The following is a 22,709-nucleotide window of genomic DNA, read 5'->3' as shown; positions in this document are numbered from 1 at the left end:
CTCGGCCTTCCCCACCTTGGAATCAAGCAATTTCTTCTTCTGTGAACTTTTATCCTCACCCAGTCTCCTGGACTCAGATCATGGGCTTGCTTCTTCTCAAGTGTGGTAGCTTCTTCTCCAACCTGGTGAAACACAGAATGAACTGCGTCAGCCAGGCCTTTACAGTAATCCAAAATCATGTCATCAGTTATTGTCACCAACTTATTGACAGGCACGAATGCATGGCGCATTGCACGTCCCATTATTATTTCGTGCGGACTCAAACCAGTAGTTCTATCTGGAGTAGATCTCATAGTCATCAGAACTAGAGGTAAAACATCTGGCCATTTCATACCAGTGGCTAAGCACATTTTTCCAATCCTATTCTTGATTGTGCCATTAATCTGCTCAACCACACCAGAAGCCTCTAGTCGGTATGCACAATGTAGCTTCTGCTGTATTTTCAATGCTTCACAAATCAAACCCATAAGCTCATTTTGAAAGTGTCCACCTCTATCAGACTCAACTGTTACTGGAAACCCGTACCTAGGAATCAACTCCCTTAACAGTAACTTTGCCACTGTTAATCCATCATTTCTTCTAGTCGGGTAAGCTTCCACCCACCTTGAAAACAAACAGACTACCACTAGAACATACCTCAGTCTGTTTACTTGGGGCATCTCAATGAAATCAATCTGCATTCTTGTAAAAGGACCTCCTTCTCTGCCTATTGTCCCCAGACTCACCACTGTCTTTTTCCCAGTGTTAAATTGCTGACAAACTAAACACCTCTGACAGATGCTTTCTGCAATTGTCCTGAACTTTGCATTGTACCAGGTTTGCTTGAATGACCTAACCATCGCGTCCCTCCCCAAATGTCCCTGGCCATGATACATCCTTGCCATTGACGACAAGATGGAGTTGGGCATTACTGGTCTGCCATCTCTGTAGACCCAAACATGGTCTGTTTCTCTTGGAGCACATCCTGCCTTAATCCAATCTTTTTTCTCTTCCTCTCCTGCCTCATCTTGCAACTGTTTCACTTCATCCCAGGTTTCTAAGACATTAGTAAACATCACAGAGAGTAAAGACATTTCCCCTTCTCTGTCCCTGTTGATGGACTGATTTGTTTTGGCACAGTATTGCGCAACATCGTTTGCATAACGGTTTCCGACCGTTATAAAATCCTCCCCTAGTCCATGGGCAGCACATTTTACAACTGCTAACTCCTTAGGCAGCTGTATCGCCTCAAGCAATTTACCAATCATTTCAGCATTCTTTATCGGAGTTCCACTCGATGTCAAGAAACCTCTTTGTAGCCAAAGTTGGCCAAAGTCATGCACCACTCCAAATCCATACTGACTATCAGTCATTACAGTTGTCCTCAAATCTTTCCCAATTTCGCAAGCTTTTGTCAATGCCACCAATTCAGCAACTTGCGCAGATTTCACTCCTTTCAATGGTGATGCTTCCATGACCTCTGAAACTTTGCATACCGCATATGCTGCACATAGCACACCATCATCATTTCTCAGGCATGATCCATCCACAAACAACACATGGTCACTCTCATTCAAAGGTAGATCCCTTATGTCTGGTCTTGGTTTTGTACAGTACTCAAGCACATCCAAACAATCATGATCATCTTCCATTTTCACACCCACATTTTCAATATCTGGCAAAAGTGTCGCTGGATTCACATTTACACATCTCTCGAGAGTCACATTTGATGCTCCCAGAATCACTTTTTCATATTTAGTCAACCGACTATGTGACATGTACTGAGTTCTGCTTCTTGTCAAAAGAATTGCCACATTGTGAGGTACGAATACCCTTACAGGATATCCCATTATGATTCCCTCACTCTGTTCCAGGCTTCTGCATGTTGCAGCCACAGATTTCAGACAACCTGGTAAACCCACAGCTACAGGGTCAAGTGTCGATGAGAAGTATGCAATAGGCCTTCTCAGTAATCCATGTTTCTGAATTAACACTGAAAGTGCACATCCATTTCTCTCACTGCAGTACAGCTCAAATTCTTTTTCATAGTCAGGCATACCCAAAGCTGGAGCCTCACACATTTTACTCTTGAGCTCTTCAAATGCTGCCATTTGTTCTGCATCTAGATCCAATGGATCTGTCATTTCACTTTTTGTCAGTTTAATCAGTGGCTTTACTATCAAAGAAAAATTAATTATCCACTGACGACAATAACCCACCATACCCAGGAACATTCTCACTTCTCTCTGGATTTTTGGAGCTTTCATTTCTCTGATTATTCTGATCCTGTCATTAGTCACTTTCCTCAGACCCTTTTCAATATTGTGTCCAAGATAATGCACCTCTTTCTTGCAAAATTGCAATTTGGCTGGAGATACCTTTAACCCTCCATCTGCCAGATGATTCAGTAAAGCTATGGTATCTACTTCACAAGCTTCACGTGTCTTTGATGCCACCAGTAGGTCATCAATATACTGCACTAGCACTGAACTCTCGGGCATGATCAAACTTTCCAACGATTTCTTCAATAACTGATTGAATATCGAAGGACTCTCTGTATACCCCTGTGGGATTCGACACCATGCTAAGATACGCTGGCCAAACCTAAATGCAAAAATCGGCTGGCTATCATGATGCAATGGAATTGAAAAGAACGCATGACACAAATCAATCACTGTATACCACTCAGCATCATGTGGAATTTGATACAGGATCACTGATGGATTTGGCACAATAGGACAACATGCCACCACAATTTGATTAACTTTTCTCAAATCCTGTACGATCCTAAATTTCCCATTGGGCTTTTTTAGTCCCATTATCGGTGAATTACACGGACTACTCAGTAGTTCTCTCAGGACTCCTTGCTGAATCATTTTCTCAATTATAGGAGTTATCCCTTCAATTATTTCTGGTGTCATTTTGTATTGAGGAATGTTAGGATATGTGATTCCTTCTTTTACTGCAATTTTCACTGGATCTACATTATTCATCAATCCCACATCCTCTCCAGTAAAATCCCAAACTGTCCTTTTCACTGTGTCCCTCAGCTCTCGAGGCAAATCCTCCGGATTAAACACAGCAAATGCACCAATTGACTCACTTTCTCTATTCTCTAGAGTCACTCGGTACAAAACATCTTCATCTGGTGTCTCAAAGGCTATTCCATCCGGTGTACAAAAAATTGTGCAGTTCATTTTGCACAACAAGTCCCTACCCAATAGGTTCACTGGACTCGTGTCACAGACAATAAATCTGTGCATGTCTGAAAATTTCCCTATCTGTACTCTTACAGGTTCAGTAAGACGTGTTTTTATTTGCGTATTGGCTACACCAACTACTTGGATTGCTTCATCCGAGAGAGGAAGATTTCTAACATCTGTTGACCTGACAGTTGATCTTGTCGCACCTGTGTCTACCAAAAAAGTAACACTCTCCTCATTTATTTTCCCATCCACAAATGGTCCTGCCTGGTCTATTTCTAGAGTTGCACCAAGTATGCACTCTTCTTCCTCTCCTCGGCACCGTCAATAATCACCCTCAGACTCACTCCCTTCACTCTTTAACAAGTACTGTTGTACTTTGTTAGAACGTCTTGGTTTGTTTACCTGCTCATCATTGTAGAATCCTGAATCCTGATTATACTTTTGTAACCCTCTATTCTGCGGCAAGGGCGGTTTTGGCTCTTGACTCTGCTGTCTCACAACTTTCTGTTGTTGCTGCTGTTGATTATTTCCTTCGTTCTGCACCTGTTGATTTAAGGATTTATTCTCATTACTTACTAATGGTGGATTAGGACACTCCGATCTCCAATGCCCCAATTGGCCACAGTTGTGACAAGGAAACTTTTTCTTCGCTTCCTCAAGACTTCCTTTTCCTTTCCCTGCATATCTAGGTCTATTCCCTGCATTGTTTCCTGGATTATTTGCCTGTTCCACTAACTGTGCTTCCTGTCTCTCCGCAACTTTCACTTGTGCCCACATTGCTTTCTCTTTCAGCTTTCTTTGTTTTGCTTCAATTTCATCACTGAAGTATTTTGCATGCCTCAGGATCTCATCTACTTTCTTACTCTGCCAATCCACTGTGTGCTCACGAATTCTCTCACCAATTTCAGGTCTAAGGCCATATACAAATCTGTATACAAAATGACTCAAATCTTTGTCACCCAGGTGTTCATCTCCACTGAATTGTTTAAATGCCAGTATCAGCCTTTCGTAAAAAGCATGAACTGATTCTTTGGCTTCCTGTTGTGTTCGATCTATCTTTACCCAGTCTGTCTCTTTTGCAGGTACTTTACTCTTCAGGTATACCATCACCTGATCATACTTTCTCATTACCTCTGGATCTGGTGCCCCTGTTCTTGGGTCTCTTGGATATTCCTCAGTAGGCCAACTCACAACTATTTTACACTCAGTCCACAAGTCTGCTGGAACAATTATATCAAACAGACTATTCAGGTCAACCCACAGCACTTTTGACAATTTCACAAACCTATCTACCTGCCTATACCACTCGACGGGCTTTTCTCTCAATCGAGGGAAATCATTCGTGAATGATAAAATATCCTGTCTGGTCCATGGAACATGTACATATCCTCCTCCAGGTATTTCTCTCATAGGATAATTATCCACTGGTTTCTCCTTTTCTCTCACTGGAAATGCTGAATAAGTTGTTCTATCTTCAGCCTCATCTCTTTTCTTGTACCACCTATCCTTCCACTTTTCTACATCACCCCATCTTCGCAATAATGCTACCATTTCCTTAATCTGTCCTGTTCTACCAGTAGCATTCAAATTTTCAATATCCTTCTCTGTAAAATCCATCCTGTAAGTTCTTTGTAAAGCTTTCATTTTATCAATGTCAACTCCCTGCTCATTCGCTATTGCTCTTAGCCTGTCATGTGTATTTCTTGCTCTCCAGGTAACACTCTTGCACATAAACATTAGTTCACCATCATGATGACTCTTCAGAATCTCTGTTGGAACTGTTCCTGTAACAAGCTCTTCTAGTTCTACACGTAATGAGGAAAATAAAAATCTATGAGGTCTATGTGTCCCCATGTGCCCCCCCCAACGCTTATGTGCACATACATGTAACCTATGTATTTCCCCTCCATGGCCTTTCTATCATGATGCTTATGCTATAACGTGGCCTGCCATCATCCAGTCTCCCATGAGAGAAACGACAAATCTGTATTGAGGCCTACACGTTTTTCATCATGTTTTCCTGCATTTTCATGAAGCCCATGTTTATGGCTCAGCCAGAGCCGAAAAGAGGTTTCATGCCTCAGAACGCTCTGAAAGCTGCAGCTACGTATCCTTGGCCTTGCACACTTGGGCCTCAGCCAAAGGGGCCCCGACCGAGGTGCCGAGACAGTATTGAGCACGGTTATCTGCTTACTCCTACAGAGCCGCATTCTTGCCTGGTGAAGGAGGAATGAACGCGACCCATCTGCAAGGAGGGAGCCCAGCCTTACTGTCTCTCTTTGTGAGATTGCAAAGCTCACGTCAGTAAAAAGCCCATAGCCCCCATGTAAGGCCTCTGCAGTAAATGAAGTAAATGAAGAAATAGATGCCACATCGGCTCTTGGTGATGAGCAACCTATGTCACAAATCAGTCCCTGCTCCAGACATCGGATATCAGATAATACAAGATGTGCTGGTCGTCCTGACACTGAAGGCCTCACTCACTGAAGGCCTCACTTCCAGACTTGTCCGGTTGCATAGCAACCCTCCCCACGTCAGTTACACGTCATGCTCGAGTTGAGCACAAGTAAGGCAAAGTTCCAGTACAATTCCAGCAGATCACGCAACCCCCTCCAGGTATCCACCCACACATGACAAATTACCCATTATCATCAAGTGGACGCCCACATGGACGCCCACCTTCACGCCTACTTACACGCCCACATGCTCTTATCTCATTCTCTCTTGCTCTTTTGCTTACGTACAATTGAGAGATGTATATATACTGTACTCTGTGAATAATGTTTTGAGAATATTGAGAATACTTTTGAGTCCCTTTCCAGATCCTTTGTGGTGATGGTAATATTCTCCCTTTGACTCGAGTTATTGGAATAAAGCCCTTTATGAACCTGATACCACAGACTCAGCCTCTTGCTTTATGCATGATCTTATTTATATACTAAAAATTCTGAGAGCGTAATATTTTATTTACCACATAATGGCGCCCGAACAGTTTAATCTCTTTCCCCACACGCCGGAGATGAAGGTCCAGTTTTGCCCCCTTCCATAGCCATGACGGACTTCAAGCGCGCACGTCGCGGGTCTTCCCGCCAACTCCCTCAGGCCAACGAAGGGGACGGACTGCGACCAGGCATCCAGACGAGGCGGTGAGGAACGCAGATTGTCCTACCCAGAGCCCACCTGCGAGAGAGCTGTGTCCGAGGTATACAGAGGCCCACCAGATTCCGAAGTTCCGAAGTATCTAAGTCACGAGTCCAGTCCAGTCCAGTATGGTCTAGTCCAGTTCAGTTCCGAGGCCTTCCGTTCCGTGCTACCCGGTGAGTACCGTTGCTGGGGAGGCAGTTAGACGTGCACATTAGGTTGTGCCGGTCAAGACGGGTTTGGGTACACAAATCCGGTCTGCACTGTTTCAGCAGTGTATCTGTACTGTTTAGCAGTATATCTAGTATGTCTTGCATATAATTCAGTATTATCTAGTGTTAGTATTATGTCAGTAACTAGTTTTCTATTAGTTATCATCGTTCGTTAACTGTTAAATGTTAAATGTTTTAATACGTTCTACATATTGTGGTGTGAATGATTGTTCATTATTGTGTTTATTGTATTAAGTGTGTTCAAGTAATAAGGTCTAAAAATGCCGCTCTTTTCAAAATTAAGACAGATCAAAACCAGAAAAGGGGTACTCGAAGAAGCTGTTCCCATTCCACCTAGGGACACTCCAGGGTACTTTATGTACCATAAACATGGCCTAGATGCCGTATTATATCTTGATCTATGGGTGGACTACACCAAGGATTTAGCAGAGAATGAGAGATTGCCCGCTGCTGGGACATGGGATGCAGATTGCATCATGAGAGTAGAAGAAGCATTATGGAAAAAGAAAGCCAGACAGTCACAGAAAAATGCCATTGAATTATGGCGTAAAGAATAGCATAGACGCATAGAGAAAGCGTTCAGAAAAGAGGATAACAGTAGGGAGGATTCAGGCAAAGCCCGAGAAAACGTATTAGTTGAGGAAGGTATCCGAGTAAAAGCAGAACAAGTAGACAGACAACGAAACACTCTTATGAAAGAGAAAATGTAGACCAGCTCGGAAGGATGCCATTGAGTTTTGGCGCAAGGAGTCACATAGGAGGACAGAGTAAGTGTTTCACGAAGCAGAGAGAAGTAGACTGGAGTCTGGAAATGCCAAGGAAAAGATGTTACAGGAGGAAGTGGAGCAGGTAAAATGAGCGCAGGCTGACAGTGAAAGAAATACTGACGTTGCTGGTATTTATCCCGTCCTTTCAGAGGACCTAGCAAGAGTGGCCCCAGTAGAAGGACCAGTTAGAGTGCCACCGCAAGTACCCCGATACATATAATAATGATATAGTAGCCCAAAGGTTCTTGAGCCTCCCACCAAACGAACAGCGCATAGCTGGTGTTTTCATGGTCCAACATTTGATTACGTTGTTAAAAGGGACTTGAGAGGGGTGTAGCTAGGGTAATAGCAACACCTGTGATTTGATGACACCCCTAATGTACAAAGTGTTAACGAAAAATAATTAGTGATCCATTAAGGGTTTAGCTTGAGAAAAGGAATTGTGGGTATTTCGAATTTGCAAATTGTTCAAGAATACAGGTTTGTGTTCTTGGTGGTCCAGTGAGCCAATGTGCTGGGTCAAGTCGGTAAGATTATGACCCCCTGAGAGCAAATTGTATGTAAAAATAATTTTTCAATTGGGCGAATTATTGCAGTTTTTATGGAATTGAGTAGTCTTTTTGTCTTTGACAGCTTCAGAGTGAGGAGAAGGTGGGGGCTGTGTAGAGCAGAATGTGATACAGAAATCGGAGACAGATTCTGACTTTGTAGCCAGTGTAGGTGGGGGCCGGTGAGAGGAGCAGAACAGAGGCACTGCTTAGAAAGTTTTTCTGACATCGCATCTGTGTAATGCCTGCAGCCGGAGAGCCTTGGGGGCCAGGAGTAGGAAAAACAAAAAAAGATGGCTGGCAGCCCAGGCTCAGGCCGCGCTGAGGGGCTATTTTTAGCTTCTCTGATAAGACAGGGCAGCTGAGAAATGTAAGTCGAGAAAGATTCCCTTGTTCTATTCTGTGCAAAACCAGTGCCCCGAGGAAATGTCTATGGAGAAGATTTGTTTTATTTTTTAGCAATTGTTATATTGCTTCTGGCCAGAAAGTAAAATGTTGCTCTTGCTTGGAATTTTAAGGGCTATGTGCCTATATAAAAACGATTTTCAAATTCAGACATTTTTGAATTGTGGCCACAAGCTGCCACCAGTTGCATTGGATAAATGATCCAGTGGTTACGGGTCTGTGAGGAAAGATGGGAGATGCATCTTCGACTAGGACATGAGGGTACATTGTGTACAAAGATGCATAGCTCATTTTTATAAAAAAAAGACAGGTTCGTGTGTTCTTCATTTTTGATTATTGTTGCTGATCCTGTGTGTCAGACTTGACACGGTGATTTCAGCTGCCAGCTGGTCATCATTGGGATGACCCACTGTCAGTTGGGGGTGTATAGGGCAGGTAAATCAATTATTGATTATAAGCCTGACAAATTAAGCAGGCCAGAATGTTCGCCTCTGAGCTGTAGGTACTGTAATTACGCATCGCTGCTCATTTATATATGTTAGTGTAATTGTCTATGCTTTCTTTGCTTGGTATACTGATGGCTTGGCATATGTATTTTATATATGTTTTGTTTTTGTGTTGTATTGACCAGTATGTTTGGCATTGATACAAGTTCTCCTGGGCGTTACAGAGATGGACGTGACGACGTAAATCTTTGCGCTGCGCTTGGCTGGAACTTGTTCACAATTACTAAATTTCACAGACATGATATTACCTTTATCATGCTGTCAAAATAGCAGACAACACGTTATCAGTGTATGTCTAATTGGTATTGGAGATGAATAAAAGAAGAAAAAGGTTTTGCAAGACTAAAATATGTATCACATGACTGCCTTTCTCTTATAGACAGGCAGCCTCGGTCATATGTTTCCAGATTGGACATTGAGGAACCATTAAGATCTATGCACTCGCATCTTAACTCTTGAAAGGCCTGTTTTAAATAAGGACTGCCACCCCAGAGTGACAAATGAGGCTCGGTATTTAGGGTAATGAGAAAATATCTGACAGGATTTCCTTTTTATAGTTTGCTTTAGTAAGCTCATTCTTGTAAGTGGTGGCCCCAAAAGTTGACTTGTTTTTAAATTAGGCTATTTATTGTATAGGTGGAAATTATTGCAAAATGACTGATTTCTTTAGCAGATAAATTATTAATTATCAACATTAACAACTGTTCTTAAACTTGGTTTTCCGAATATTTAGGTAATTTAGCATTCCTATTAGGGCCTCCTAGCATTAATATTGACTTCAGGTTGGTGTAGGTTCATGTAATAGGGACATTTGCATATGAGATGTCATTTGGCCAGCTTATGAGCTAACACAATGAGGTTTGTACATTGATTTGACGGATTTCTCGCCGTTTCAAATACGCTGTGTATCTCCTATAATTTTGCTTACGCCCAGTAGCTACACACAGGGATTAATAGTATTGACAAGACACAGGGTTTGATAGTGTTTGACAGCAGTGAAATCTGTTTCAGATTTCCTCCTGTCAAAAAGGGGGGAAGGAGGAGAATATTGGCTTTCTGCTGACCCCTGAGGAGGTTCGCTTCCCGCTAGCCCCTTAAGAAATTAAGCCCCTTAGAAATTAGCCCCCTTAGAAATTAAGCCGAGGAAATAGGTATGGTGCTTTCCCCTTTTTCTCATGTTTTATTGTGATCTTTCAGGGGAATTAGTTGTGGGCACCGGAACGTATTCAATTGATTTCTGGTTTTTCACAGCCCAAGACACAAAAGGAGGTACGTGCATTCATTGGCCTCACTTCATATTGCAGGCAGTGGATTCCCCAGTATGCTTACATAGCCAAGCCCCTAATACAGTTGACGACACAGGAGGCAGTTTCTACTAAAGTCCTCTCTTGGACACAAGAACACACTGTGGCATTTGAAGAATTAAAGAGAGCTTTATGTCAAGCACCAGTTTTAGCAAACCCTGATTGCAACAAATCGTTTATGCTTTTTGTGACAGAGCGGGATGGAACAGCACTATCTGTCCTAACACAAGATCATGCAGGAACACACGAGCCCTGTGCTTATTTTTCTAGTACATTAGACCCAGTAGCACAGGCTTTGCCTGCGTGCCTAAAATCAGTTGCAGCAACGGCCTTAGCCATAAGACAAAGTGACTCGATAGTGCTGGGCCACCCTCTGACAGTACAAGTACCACACGCAGTAGAGGTTCTCTTGAACCGGACACAAACACAACACCTGACTGTAGCTAGACTGACAGGTTATGAGTTGACGCTATTTCAACCACACATAGAGATCAGACGATGCAACATACTGAATCCTGCTACCCTTTTGCCCTCCAGTACAGAAAGCGTTTCACCACACGACTGTGTTGAAGTAATACATACCGTGACTAAACCAAGACAAGACTTGACAGACGTTGCACTCCCAGACCCCGACCTAACACTATAAGTTGACGGCTCATGCATGAGGACAGGGGCGGGAGAATTAGTGGCAGCATATGCAGTGACTACTGATACTGTAATAATAGAGACTAAAAGAATAGACATATTGTCAGCACAAGCAGCAGAGCTCATCGCCCTGACACAAGCGTGCATAAGAGCTAAAGCACCTGAGAGTAAACATTTACACCGATTCTGTGGCGAGAAAGAGGTTTCTTGACCTCTCATGGGGCCAAGATACAGCATGGCCCCCTTATTCAAGCCCTACTGGAAGCAATACATTTACCAACAGCCATAGCTATCCTAAAATGTAAAGCACATACTAGAGCCACAGATACCATTTCCCAAGGCAATGATCTGGCAGACCGAACAGCTAAACAGACAGCTCAGACCCCACTAGACATGACAAAATCCCAGATACTATCACTGTCCAAAGCCATGACAGTTAGGGATCCTTCCAGGGATGTACAAGACATTCAGACACATGCTACTCTAGACGAATTAAAGAAATGGTCGGAACAAGGAGGGGTACTGACTGATCAGGGTTGGATGAATAAGGGCAAATCCACATGGTTTCTTCCTGATTCGATGGTACAAGTGATTATAAATACCGCACATAGTCCTGCACACTTAGGAGAGAAAGCAATGATAGATAGCTTACAGAATATATGGTTCAACAAGCACCTGCGTGCAGCAGCGAAACAAAAGGTCAGAACATGTATGATCTGTTGCCAATTCAATCCAGGTAAAGGCATTCCGATGGAACAAGGTGGATTCCATCCACCTGACCACCCTTTTGAAGTTCTCCAAATGGATTATATCCAAATAAACAGATGTAGAGGTTACAAATATGTCCTGGTACTAATGAAGCAGGTGTCCCTTCTGTTAGGGTATACCTGGAAATTCCATTGTGTGCGACATCCTGAAGCAGCAGGCCTTGTAGAAAGACATAATCGGACATTAAAAATTTGCGCAGACAAAGGTGTAGATTGGATGGTAGCCCTGCCGGTTGCCCTCTTTTACATGCGAATGGTAGCTCATTCTAGAACAGGCTTATCTCCCTATGAAGTGGTCTTTGGTAGACCACCAAATATGTGGGGCACTCCAATGCCTAAAAGATTACTGATGTTGATAGTAACATGCTGACAGATTACCTGGCTTCCTTGATGTCTGCACTACTCTCTTGTTGTTCGCAGGTTGCTGCCGCCTTCCCTGACAACACCCAGGTCAAGGGACACTCCATCGCTGATCCGGAACTTTGATAGATCAAGCCCTCTTAAGCCGAGGTGGAAGACGCAGAAATTGGTGTTGCTAACAACAAGGACCGCCGTTAAAGTCGAGGGACGGAAAGGATGGATACATCATTGCAAACGTTACTTTGGGAATAACTGTACTTTCCAAAAGAACACTGACTGCTTGGACTTTGAGCCCCCTTTTCTAGAGGAGACTCCCCAGCAGGAGTTAAACTCAGATCTAAAAAGTCAGAACCCGTTTGATCAATTAAGTCCACTAGGTGGTGAAGCGGTTGAACATGTATTCTGGCTTGCATAAGATCTTGGACAATAACATTGATAAAAAGAGCAAGATAAAAAGCAAATACTGTAAAATATTACGTGGTAGATGTATAGTGACTGTAATTTTTCTATCTCTTCTGTGCATCATGATAATATGTATCAGCTTAATACTACATGCTATTTTTCCTCCTATTGCCTCACTCTTATACTCCTCCACTAATGATACCATAAAGCACACATTTAGTGATCTGCCATCCCATGAGCTATCATATCGACTTGCCTTACGCAACAATACCTTTATTCAGATGCTGCACCATTCACATCAGACTAGCAATGCTACAGACTGCTGGGTCTGTGGCCGATTTCCCCCGTATCAGAAGGTAAAGGGAGTGTTGCCTCTTTTTCCTTTTCCGTTCTCCCATAATGGTTCTTGCGGAGCATGGTTTGCCTTAATGACATCCATCAACGGTGATGCCAAAGAATACAAAGCAATAACAAGGCTCCACAAGATTGCCCAAAACATACATCAAGACCCAGGCACGTGGACATGGTCCGGTTGGCTCTGGGGATTAATATCGGCTTGGGGATGGAAAGTGTTGACCGTCTGTGGGTTGATACTATTAATGATATTCAGTTGTTGCCTATGTCTGCAGTGTGGCCCGGCCATTTGTGGCCTGTGTGCTACTGCATGTGTTCCACATCCCTATTTACAAAGCATTGCAAATGGAAAAATAATGCTGCAAGAACAGATCGACTGTCTCATGAAAATAGACGTTACATAGGGGGTTCACTAGGGTACAAGGAGGGAATGAGGAAAATAAAAATCTATGAGGTCTATGTGTCCCCATGTGCCCCCCCCAACGCTTATGTGCACATACATGTAACCTATGTATTTCCCCTCCATGGCCTTTCTATCATGATGCTTATGCTATAACGTGGCCTGCCATCATCCAGTCTCCCATGAGAGAAACGACAAATCTGTATTGAGGCCTACACGTTTTTCATCATGTTTTCCTGCATTTTCATGAAGCCGAAAAGAGGTTTCATGCCTCAGAATGCTCTGAAATCTGCAGCTACGTATCCTTGGCCTTGCACACTTGGGCCTCAGCCAAAGGGGCCCCGACCGAGGTGCCGAGACAGTATTGAGCACGGTTATCTGCTTACTCCTACAGAGCCGCATTCTTGCCTGGTGAAGGAGGAATGAACGCGACCCATCTGCAAGGAGGGAGCCCAGCCTTACTGTCTCTCTTTGTGAGATTGCAAAGCTCACGTCAGTAAAAAGCCCATAGCCCCCATGTAAGGCCTCTGCAGTAAATGAAGTAAATGAAGAAATAGATGCCACATCGGCTCTTGGTGATGAGCAACCTATGTCACAAATCATTCCCTGCTCCAGACATCGGATATCAGATAATACAAGATGTGCTGGTCGTCCTGACACTGAAGGCCTCACTCACTGAAGGCCTCACTTCCAGACTTGTCCGGTTGCATAGCAACCCTCCCCACGTCAGTTACACGTCATGCTCGAGTTGAGCACAAGTAAGGCACAGTTCCAGTACAATTCCAGCAGATCACGCAACCCCCTCCAGGTATCCACCCACACATGACAAATTACCCATTATCATCAAGTGGACGCCCACATGGACGCCCACCTTCACGCCTACTTACACGCCCACATGCTCTTATCTCATTCTCTCTTGCTCTTTTGCTTACGTACAATTGAGAGATGTATATATACTGTACTCTGTGAATAATGTTTTGAGAATATTGAGAATACTTTTGAGTCCCTTTCCAGATCCTTTGTGGTGATGGTAATATTCTCCCTTTGACTCGAGTTATTGGAATAAAGCCCTTTATGAACCTGATACCACAGACTCAGCCTCTTGCTTTATGCATGATCTTATTTATATACTAAAAATTCTGAGAGCGTAATATTTTATTTACCACAGTAACCTAGCTACATCAATTACTTGTGAATCTTTATCCTTTTTCTGTAGAACCTTCATCCAATCATTCAAATCATCAACTGTTATTTCAGCAGTTTTTCTCACTGGAACCACTCTCTTTTGCGGTTCTAAAATTGGCATCCCTGAACAACTAGCTTCACTAGCATCCAATATTTCACTACATGTGTCATGTCTTGATTGTCTCAGGTCATTTCTTTCTGCTCTTTTGCCTGAATCTCCTGAAGGACCAACTGAATTTGTCAGATTATTCCCAACATATGGAATCACCAGTCCATTCTCACCTGTCCTCTGTTTGTCAAACACAGGCATAACCGGACCTATTGTTACAGGCACCGTAACAGCTTCTAGATTCTTCGTTAACTCCCTAATCTTCTCTGTCAACTCTGTTGTAGTTCTGGCTAATTGTCTGGCATTCTCATCAAGGTAATGATCACTTCTTACCTCAGGTGTCTCATTTTCTGTCTCACTAACACACACTGTATCTCTTATCGGAGAAACAACTGGTGTACTTTTATCCGGTTCTGGTCTATATGGAGGTGGTCTCTTGTAAATCATGTCATTCAAGACCTCATCCTCATACTCATTAACTCCATATTTTCTAATTTCTGACTCAGGAACCCTTTCTGCTCCTCCTTCAACTGTTCTCATCGGATATAATCCCTCTGACATACTAACATCTCGCCACCTTTTCATTCGATCATGATGAGTCTCACGATCATGTCTCCTCCCAAACATATACCTATAGTACCCTCCAGATCTCTGTTTTTCTCTCTCATGTACTTCCTCTTCCCATTCCACTAAAGCCTCGAACTGTGTAGGTCTCGGTTTCGGGTCAAGACATAGCATCTTTTCCCGTAAATTTCTCAACACGGCCAGATTAAATGAACCATGTTCTGGAAATGCTAGAACACCATCTTCTTTAGTATACCTAACCCAATTCTCCAACCATATACAGGTATGAAACCCATGTCTTGCAGCCATGAAGGATGCAGGTGTTTTCGGTGGAGGTAACAACTCGCCCTCTCTTGTTTTAACATCTTTATCCTTGCTAAACCACTTTTTAATTTTTCCAAAAAATGTCTTCTTCTTTTTCTCTTCTTGGTAATACATTTTAGCGTTTACCAAAACTTTTCTACTCTTTCCGTATTATAAATATACAATACGAATTTTTCAACCAATTGCAGCGCGATTCACACTAACGCACCAATCCTGGAACGTCCACGTCACTAAATAGCCCTTCCAATCCTTGCGCGGCTCACACTAACGCACCAATCCTAGCGCGAGCACTATTCTGATCTATCATCCAATCAGAGCGCGGTCTTTCTGACGTCAACAGTCGCTGCAGTCGCTTGTCTCCTGTTTTCTGTCACTCGTCTACCCCTCCTTTACAAAATCTTTTCAGTAGACTTCGTGTCAAAATTTCTACAAATCTATTAGTTACAACATAAAAACATCTCCATTGTCTGCTTCGCTAACCACAGAATAGTAAAAGAGAGTCTATTTCATAAGAGACCTTTCATTGACACAGTAGCACTTCCTCTACTCTGCCCTACTAACACACATTCATTAACTGTTTCCTCTAGGACTTGTCCAAAGAGTCTTACAATCAACTAAATGTACAAACATTCACGCACATTCATACAAGGAAATATAGTACATACGCACAGAATCCTGCTTCCCGAGAACAGACAATCTGCTCCACTACAGAATTATAACATACACCAACTAAGCAAACTTTCTTTGCCCAGTTCTTCAAACAAGCTCAGAGAATACCTATTATTCCTCCCGCGATAAGCTTTAACGGAAATCCTTACGGATCCCTGGGACTTAAGACCAGAGTTTCACAGATAACCTTCACTATCATACACACTCCTTATATACCAGAAATATCTAATAGTAACATACGACGATGTCACTGATTCCGAACCCAGACAATGTGACGCGCAACTTCAATTGTCACACATTATTCCTTACAATTCCGTCTTTCCCGAGAGCAGCATATACTTCCCTCTGCCCTACTACGGAACTGCTACAGCTTCCAAGTTCCAGAAGCACTACATATAACTCAACATTACGACTCCAACATATAGTATTAGTACATATACCAACATGAACATGAACCAATAATCAATAATCAATAAACTAATGTACAAGCAATCTTATCAGATCAAGACAATCATCAAAAACCATCAATCTCTGCTACCAGGAAATTGATAGAGATCAGGGTGTGTATAATATTCCCACTACCACGGATAGAGTAATTTCACAGTTACACGCACATGCATACATCATACGCTAGGGCCCATTTCACTAACATACGCTCAAATACTCTACCAGCAATAAACCTGTGGAAGGAAAAACTCCTAATCACCCTGCATCTATACCGAGGTCGATAAGACCTGGTTTTTTGTGACTGTCCTTAAACATAATCTATACAACATATACAGTAATAATCAAAAATGTAAACCCAATAATTGACAAGAAAGAATATCCAACACCATGTTTAAAATTATATTGCTTTATCTAAAATTAGTCAAAGTAAAATCAATCAGAGTAAATCATTTCTCATAGTTACCTATTCTAGCTAAATGTCAGAACGGGTCAGGACAAGTCTCTCGGTAAATGTCTCTCAAGACGAAGTCCCTTCAGCATCAATCCTCAGCAACGTAGATTCGGTACGCGGAAAAGGCAAAATGGCAAATGGCAAAAAACCCTCTCTAGGCTAACATTTCTTATAGTTTCTAAACAATGGAAAGATACATTGGAAACATAGAAAAAACTGTAATGTCCGCCGGACCTGCTGAGCAGAGCGAGAAGGAAAGGATGTAACATCGCTACATTTGAGAATCTCCGCTCAGGAAAAGTTCACATAATGAAGACTACGGAACAGGAACCAAGAAATAAAACATGTATCATATTAGTTCTACTTCTCCTCGGCAATCGAGCCACAGTTCAGAGCTTTTCTCTAAGGCTCCTTTGTTTCCCAAGGCTGCCAAGGACATTTTCACTTCACTTGGAGATCTCCCAAAACTGCTGCTGTCCTCATGGAAAGTTTTCAAACAAGCAAGGACCATGGTCAGTTAGCTTCAAGACCATTTCCAGCAGGGGTCTCCCTCGTCACAGTTTTCATATTATAAATCACAGCCAGGCTCACAAATCGGCCATCTTTCCCTAGGCCATCATAGGCCTCAATAGACCATCTTAATTAAAAGAAACAAAAACAACATTACCACAGCATAGTGATTAAACAGTGTTAACCCCACTAATACCCTTATGTGAATGCATTTATCTAGCACTTGCAACATAGAAAAGCATTAATTCGAAAAGCATTTTGTGCTCAAAAATAAACAGCACATAGCAACGTTTAAACATGAAAACACGCACGTTATTTTTTAAACAGCACATTTATGCACACCCACGTGTAACTCTCTCTTGTTAGGACAAACGGATTGATTAATATAAACACACTTGCACAAGACAAATAATTAATTATTAATTATTAATAAATTAGTACAACGAATAGACATGCCAGAGCTTCAAAAGCCACAGAATTTTCAAACTGAAAACTCTGCTCCAGCAAGGGCAGAGGGGTGTGGCAGTACAATGGACCATGTAGGACAGGAGGAAGAGGATAGGGGCATGGCATGTGGACAGGCAGGGTGGAGGTGGCAGGGACAGGTTACAGTCATCTGACAATGCTAGGCAGGTGGGAGGGGAGTGGCAGCTCAACAGAACACTCAGAGTAGATAGGAGTGGCAGGTCCATGGAACATGGTGGGCAAAAAGGATGGAGCAGGGGCATGCACAAAGACATCAGAGGGCAGGGGAAAGGAGAATAGGGGCAGCAAGCTAAGCACAGAGTTTAAGCAGGAGGTCAATGATGGGACATAGAATTGGGCAATGGAGGGCAGGAGGAGTGGACTGGTACATCATACTAAATTGAGGGCAGTGGCAGCACATCAGACCATGCATGGCAGGAGGGAGGAGGCTAGTCCATGGATTCACACAACAGAGGATAGGGAGGAGGGGGATGGGGCAGCAAGCTAACTGTTCAGAGAAGGCGGGTATTAGGAACTTCATTGCTTTTAAAACGTGTGTCTGTGCGAACTACTTAAAATATGAACAAGTATGCAGCATAATCTCACTTTTATTCAGGAAGAAGAGGACGTTTGTGACTGTGACTCTGGGCTCACTTGGCAGAAACACCCCCTGACCCTCCACCCCCTATCGCAAAATGTAATGCCCGTGAAAAGGGTAGGTAACACAGTGTTGTATAGAACATAGTCCTGAGAGCACGATTGAAAATGAAAACTAGATATAGTGTATGGTATAAACTATGCACCAAAAAGTGTGATATAAGATGAACCGGGCGTGAAATATAATATGCAATACATTGTGCGCAATGACAGATTCATTGGAGAGCGCGAGATAGCACAGGCACTAGCGCGTGCTATGCGATATGCGCCTTGGAGTGTAATATGCACAGGGCAGTGTTGTGTAACCTAACTAGTCTCTAAAGTTGTAATATAAAATATGTGCTGGGGAGTGTAACGTTGCATATGCACTGTGACAAAGATATGGATCCCAGATTGTAATATGTATGGCATAGCACTGTGCGTTATAACATAGGCATCGAGGAAGGCACGTTAGATGGGGCAATATAACCCGTGCGAAGACAAGTGTGGCATGACATATTCACGGGGTGGTGTTACAGTGCACATGGGCTAGAGAGTCTCATAGCATATGCACTAGCTAGTAGAATACAACACAGAGGTGTGTGGCACTCAGCAGGCAATGGTGGGTGTAACACAGCATTGGGCTCTGCCAGGAGCGCACTGTGACTCTCAAGTGATGTTCGTCCCCTTTCCAGAGAGTAAAATAAAAAGTATTACACATCCGGCAGTGGGGTTTCTTGCATAGTTTTGGTCGAATTTTTGTCGAATCCCCTTTGAATGGCTTGGTGTGCATGTGTATTAAATGTGCCCTTCAATAGCTACCCATGTTTGTATAAATAAACGACAAGGGAGTCTACCGGGATTAGGCACGGTAGGGCATCAGACATGTCAGAGCTTCACTAGTGGTGTAAATACATTCCACATGGATTCATTGTATGCATAGTCGCCTTTTAATGAATATCACGCAAATCGTCATGGTGATAGGTATGTACGGTTTGTCCAGCATGTCCTAGGTGTGTCTATAAATGTATATTTTTTAAAAATATTAAAAAACAGTGGCCGGCCCTGGGGATTGGGGTCAAAAAAATATAATTAGGAGACAGGCCCTGGAGGATGGGGTCATCAGGGCCAATAAATTAGAATAAGAAGGGGAACCACACAGCCCCCCTTCTTAAAAAATTAAAATAAATAAAAGACTGGCATCGTGCCGGAGGCGACGCCCCCTCCTTGCAGCACTCTGCAAACGCGCCCCCTGGCGAGTTGTAAGTTGGGGAATTAATTCCTCTTCAATACTGAGGGTCCCTGAGGGCCAACTAGCCCAACAGGCATCTCCAGTATGCGCCAGGGAGCTGTGCTGCAGACAGGTGTTCTGAGGCTAAGCCCCTTTTTACACCTCTCTGCAATGCAGCTCAGTGGCGCTTACTGGAGGTACCTAGTGGTCTAGTTTGACCCTAGGGACCCTTAGGATTCAAGGGGACTTAATCTCTCAACTTAGAACAGCCACAGGGCACGTTTACACTGGTGAAGGGAGGGGACGGGGCCTGAGGTGACGTGTGCAAACACGCACTATGGCACGTTTTAAATTGGGGATATAATTTCCCTTCAATACTGAGGGCCCCTGGGGGCTAACTAGCCCACCAAGTGCTTCCAGTAAGCGCCACTGAGCTGCATTGCATTTGAGATCTCATCAGTGATGTCATGAGTGATGTCACTGACCATGTCATGAGTGATGTAATATGTAACGTCTTCAGCAGTGCATTGCGGGCGCGCGAGTTATAGTTAGCTGAACTAACTATAACGGGGGAATTTCAATGGTTTTGTACAAGTGAAAAGTCCAGCTAACTATAACACCCCTGAAACCTATGGTTTTTTCAGTGAATTTCTGAGGTTTTTTAAATGCTAATTCCTAACTATAACGTGCCTGAAACCTATGGTTCTTTCTGTGAATATATATAAGAGGCCTATCGCCATTTAAATAATGAATCATGTTATAGAAAGGCATCATTCATGGACATCAAAAAGTTAAAAGAATCCATCCATGCTGAACTCGGTCAATGGAAGAGGGACGGATTATTGAACAAAAATGAATACAGTTTCTTAAAAATAGAATTTCCAACTACTGCAGTTCTTTATTTTATTCCTAAGGTGCATAAACAACAAGAGCCCATCCCTGGGAGACCCATCATCTCAGCTCAAAAAAGTTTATGTGAGAACATATCTAAATATGTTGATTTTTTCTTGAGGGGTTTTGTGGAAGAACTTCCGTCCTACATCAAGGACACAGGACATTTTCTGGCTAACATATCTGAGACTGTGTGGCAAGAAGGTTATTGTTTTATTGTCATGGATATTTGTTCTCTCTACACAAGCATACGGCACAATGATGGTTTACAAGCAGTCAAATTTTATTTAGAGAAAAGAGAGATCATCTTTTATCAACATAACAGTATGCTACTACGTGTGATAGAATTATGCCTATGTAACAACTATTTTATGTTCAACCAAGAAGTGTTTCAGCAACTACAAGGTGTGGCTATGGGGGCATGCTTCTCCCCCAGTTACGCATGTTTACTCGTGGGCTGGTGGGAGGAGCATGTCCTCAGAGGCACACATGACGAATTATATCAGACTCATGTCGTACGCTGGTGGAGATTCATCAACGACATTTGTATAATTTGGAAAGGGTCAATTGAATCGGCAAATGAATTTGTGAAACTGATTAATATAAATGATGTGAATTTGCAATTCACAGCCCATATTAGTACTAAACACGTTGAATTTCTTGATGTTGAACTATATATCCATGAAAACAACATACAGACTAAGATACACCGTAAAAACACAACGGGCAATTCAGTGCTCCATGCGCAGAGCTCCCATCCTCATCATTTACTTAAAAGTATACCATATGGTGAGTTCCTACGCATTAAGCGCATTTGTAGTACTGATTATGATTGTCAAAATTGTCAAAAAGACTCATTTAAAAGATTTTTAGCTCGTGGTTATACTAAAGCTGATTTGGAAACAGCACTAGTGAAAGCTAACAATACTAACCGCGCTGATTATCTAAAATCAGTAACCAGAACTACCACCAAGAAATCTACCCCAACTAATGAGAGTGAGAGCAGCGAACCTGGTTGCATCAGATTCATTACAACCTTTAGTAATCAAGACAAGGAATTGAGAAAACTGATTTACAAAAACTGGCCCATAGTGAAAACTGACCTGACTATGTCCCAATTAGTACCTGAGCTACCGCAAATCACATTCAGGAGAGCACCCTCAATGAGGGATGCCATAGTTAGGACTGGCCCAGAGGCTACTAATAAGAGCACATGGTTATCTAATCGTAAGGGGTTCTTTAAATGCAGTTCTTGCCGAGCGTGCAAGTTTGGCATAAACACTAATGAAGTCATGGGTGCGTTTGATCTAACCCCTATTGCTCTTAAAGGTTTTTTCACGTGTAAAACTGACCATGCAGTTTATGTGCTTGAATGCTCGTGCAACTTAAAATATGTTGGAAGCACGAAACTCCAGGCATCAGTCAGAATTTTACAGCATTTAAGGGCCATTGTTAATTCGGATTCAAGCTACCCGGTTGCCCGACATTTCAAATTAGTCCACAAGAACAACTTAAATGACTTAAAGTATTTTGTTATTGATGCAGTGCCTAAAATGATCAGAGGAGGGAATAGAGAGAAGCGCCTTAGGCAATTGGAAACCCAATATATTCTTTTATTAGATACAAAGATTCCTAATGGCCTAAATACAGGGGAGGATATGCATACTTTCCTTTGAAAAGAACTACAGATTGCACAAAAAATACTTTATCCTTTGTATGCTAGGAAAACTCTGCTAACAACCCCATTATTCAACTCTGTTTATCTCTGCACTGCACATTGTTTTACACAATACATATTCTTTTATAATACTTTACCACAATACTATTTACCTTTGGGGTACAGTTTGAATCCTCATCCTTGATCCTGATATTGTGTTGAGATGATATGTTCTGAAGTGCTATTATAGAAACTATTTAATGGACAGCCCTAACATGTGAGGAGATTTTAATTATAGTGTAATTTGTCCGGTTTAGTCTAGTATCCTTCCTTGATCACTCCTATTTTTTGCTGCTATACTATCATGTAACTTACTATTTGCACATGTGTTGCTTATTTCTGAGCTAATGCACTTGCACTTTATCTTTAATACTGCTATCTCTACGAGACATTTTTAGTAGTAGGGCTATTGAGGCCAGAGATATACACAATGCTTAGATCATGCAACTGTCTACTAAATGATATATGCCATACTTGTTTATATATGCACTGA

This window comes from Triturus cristatus, chromosome 9 (assembly GCF_964204655.1).
Source record: "Triturus cristatus chromosome 9, aTriCri1.1, whole genome shotgun sequence".
Lineage (NCBI taxonomy): Eukaryota > Metazoa > Chordata > Amphibia > Caudata > Salamandridae > Triturus > Triturus cristatus.
This window is presented reverse-complemented; position numbering follows the sequence as displayed.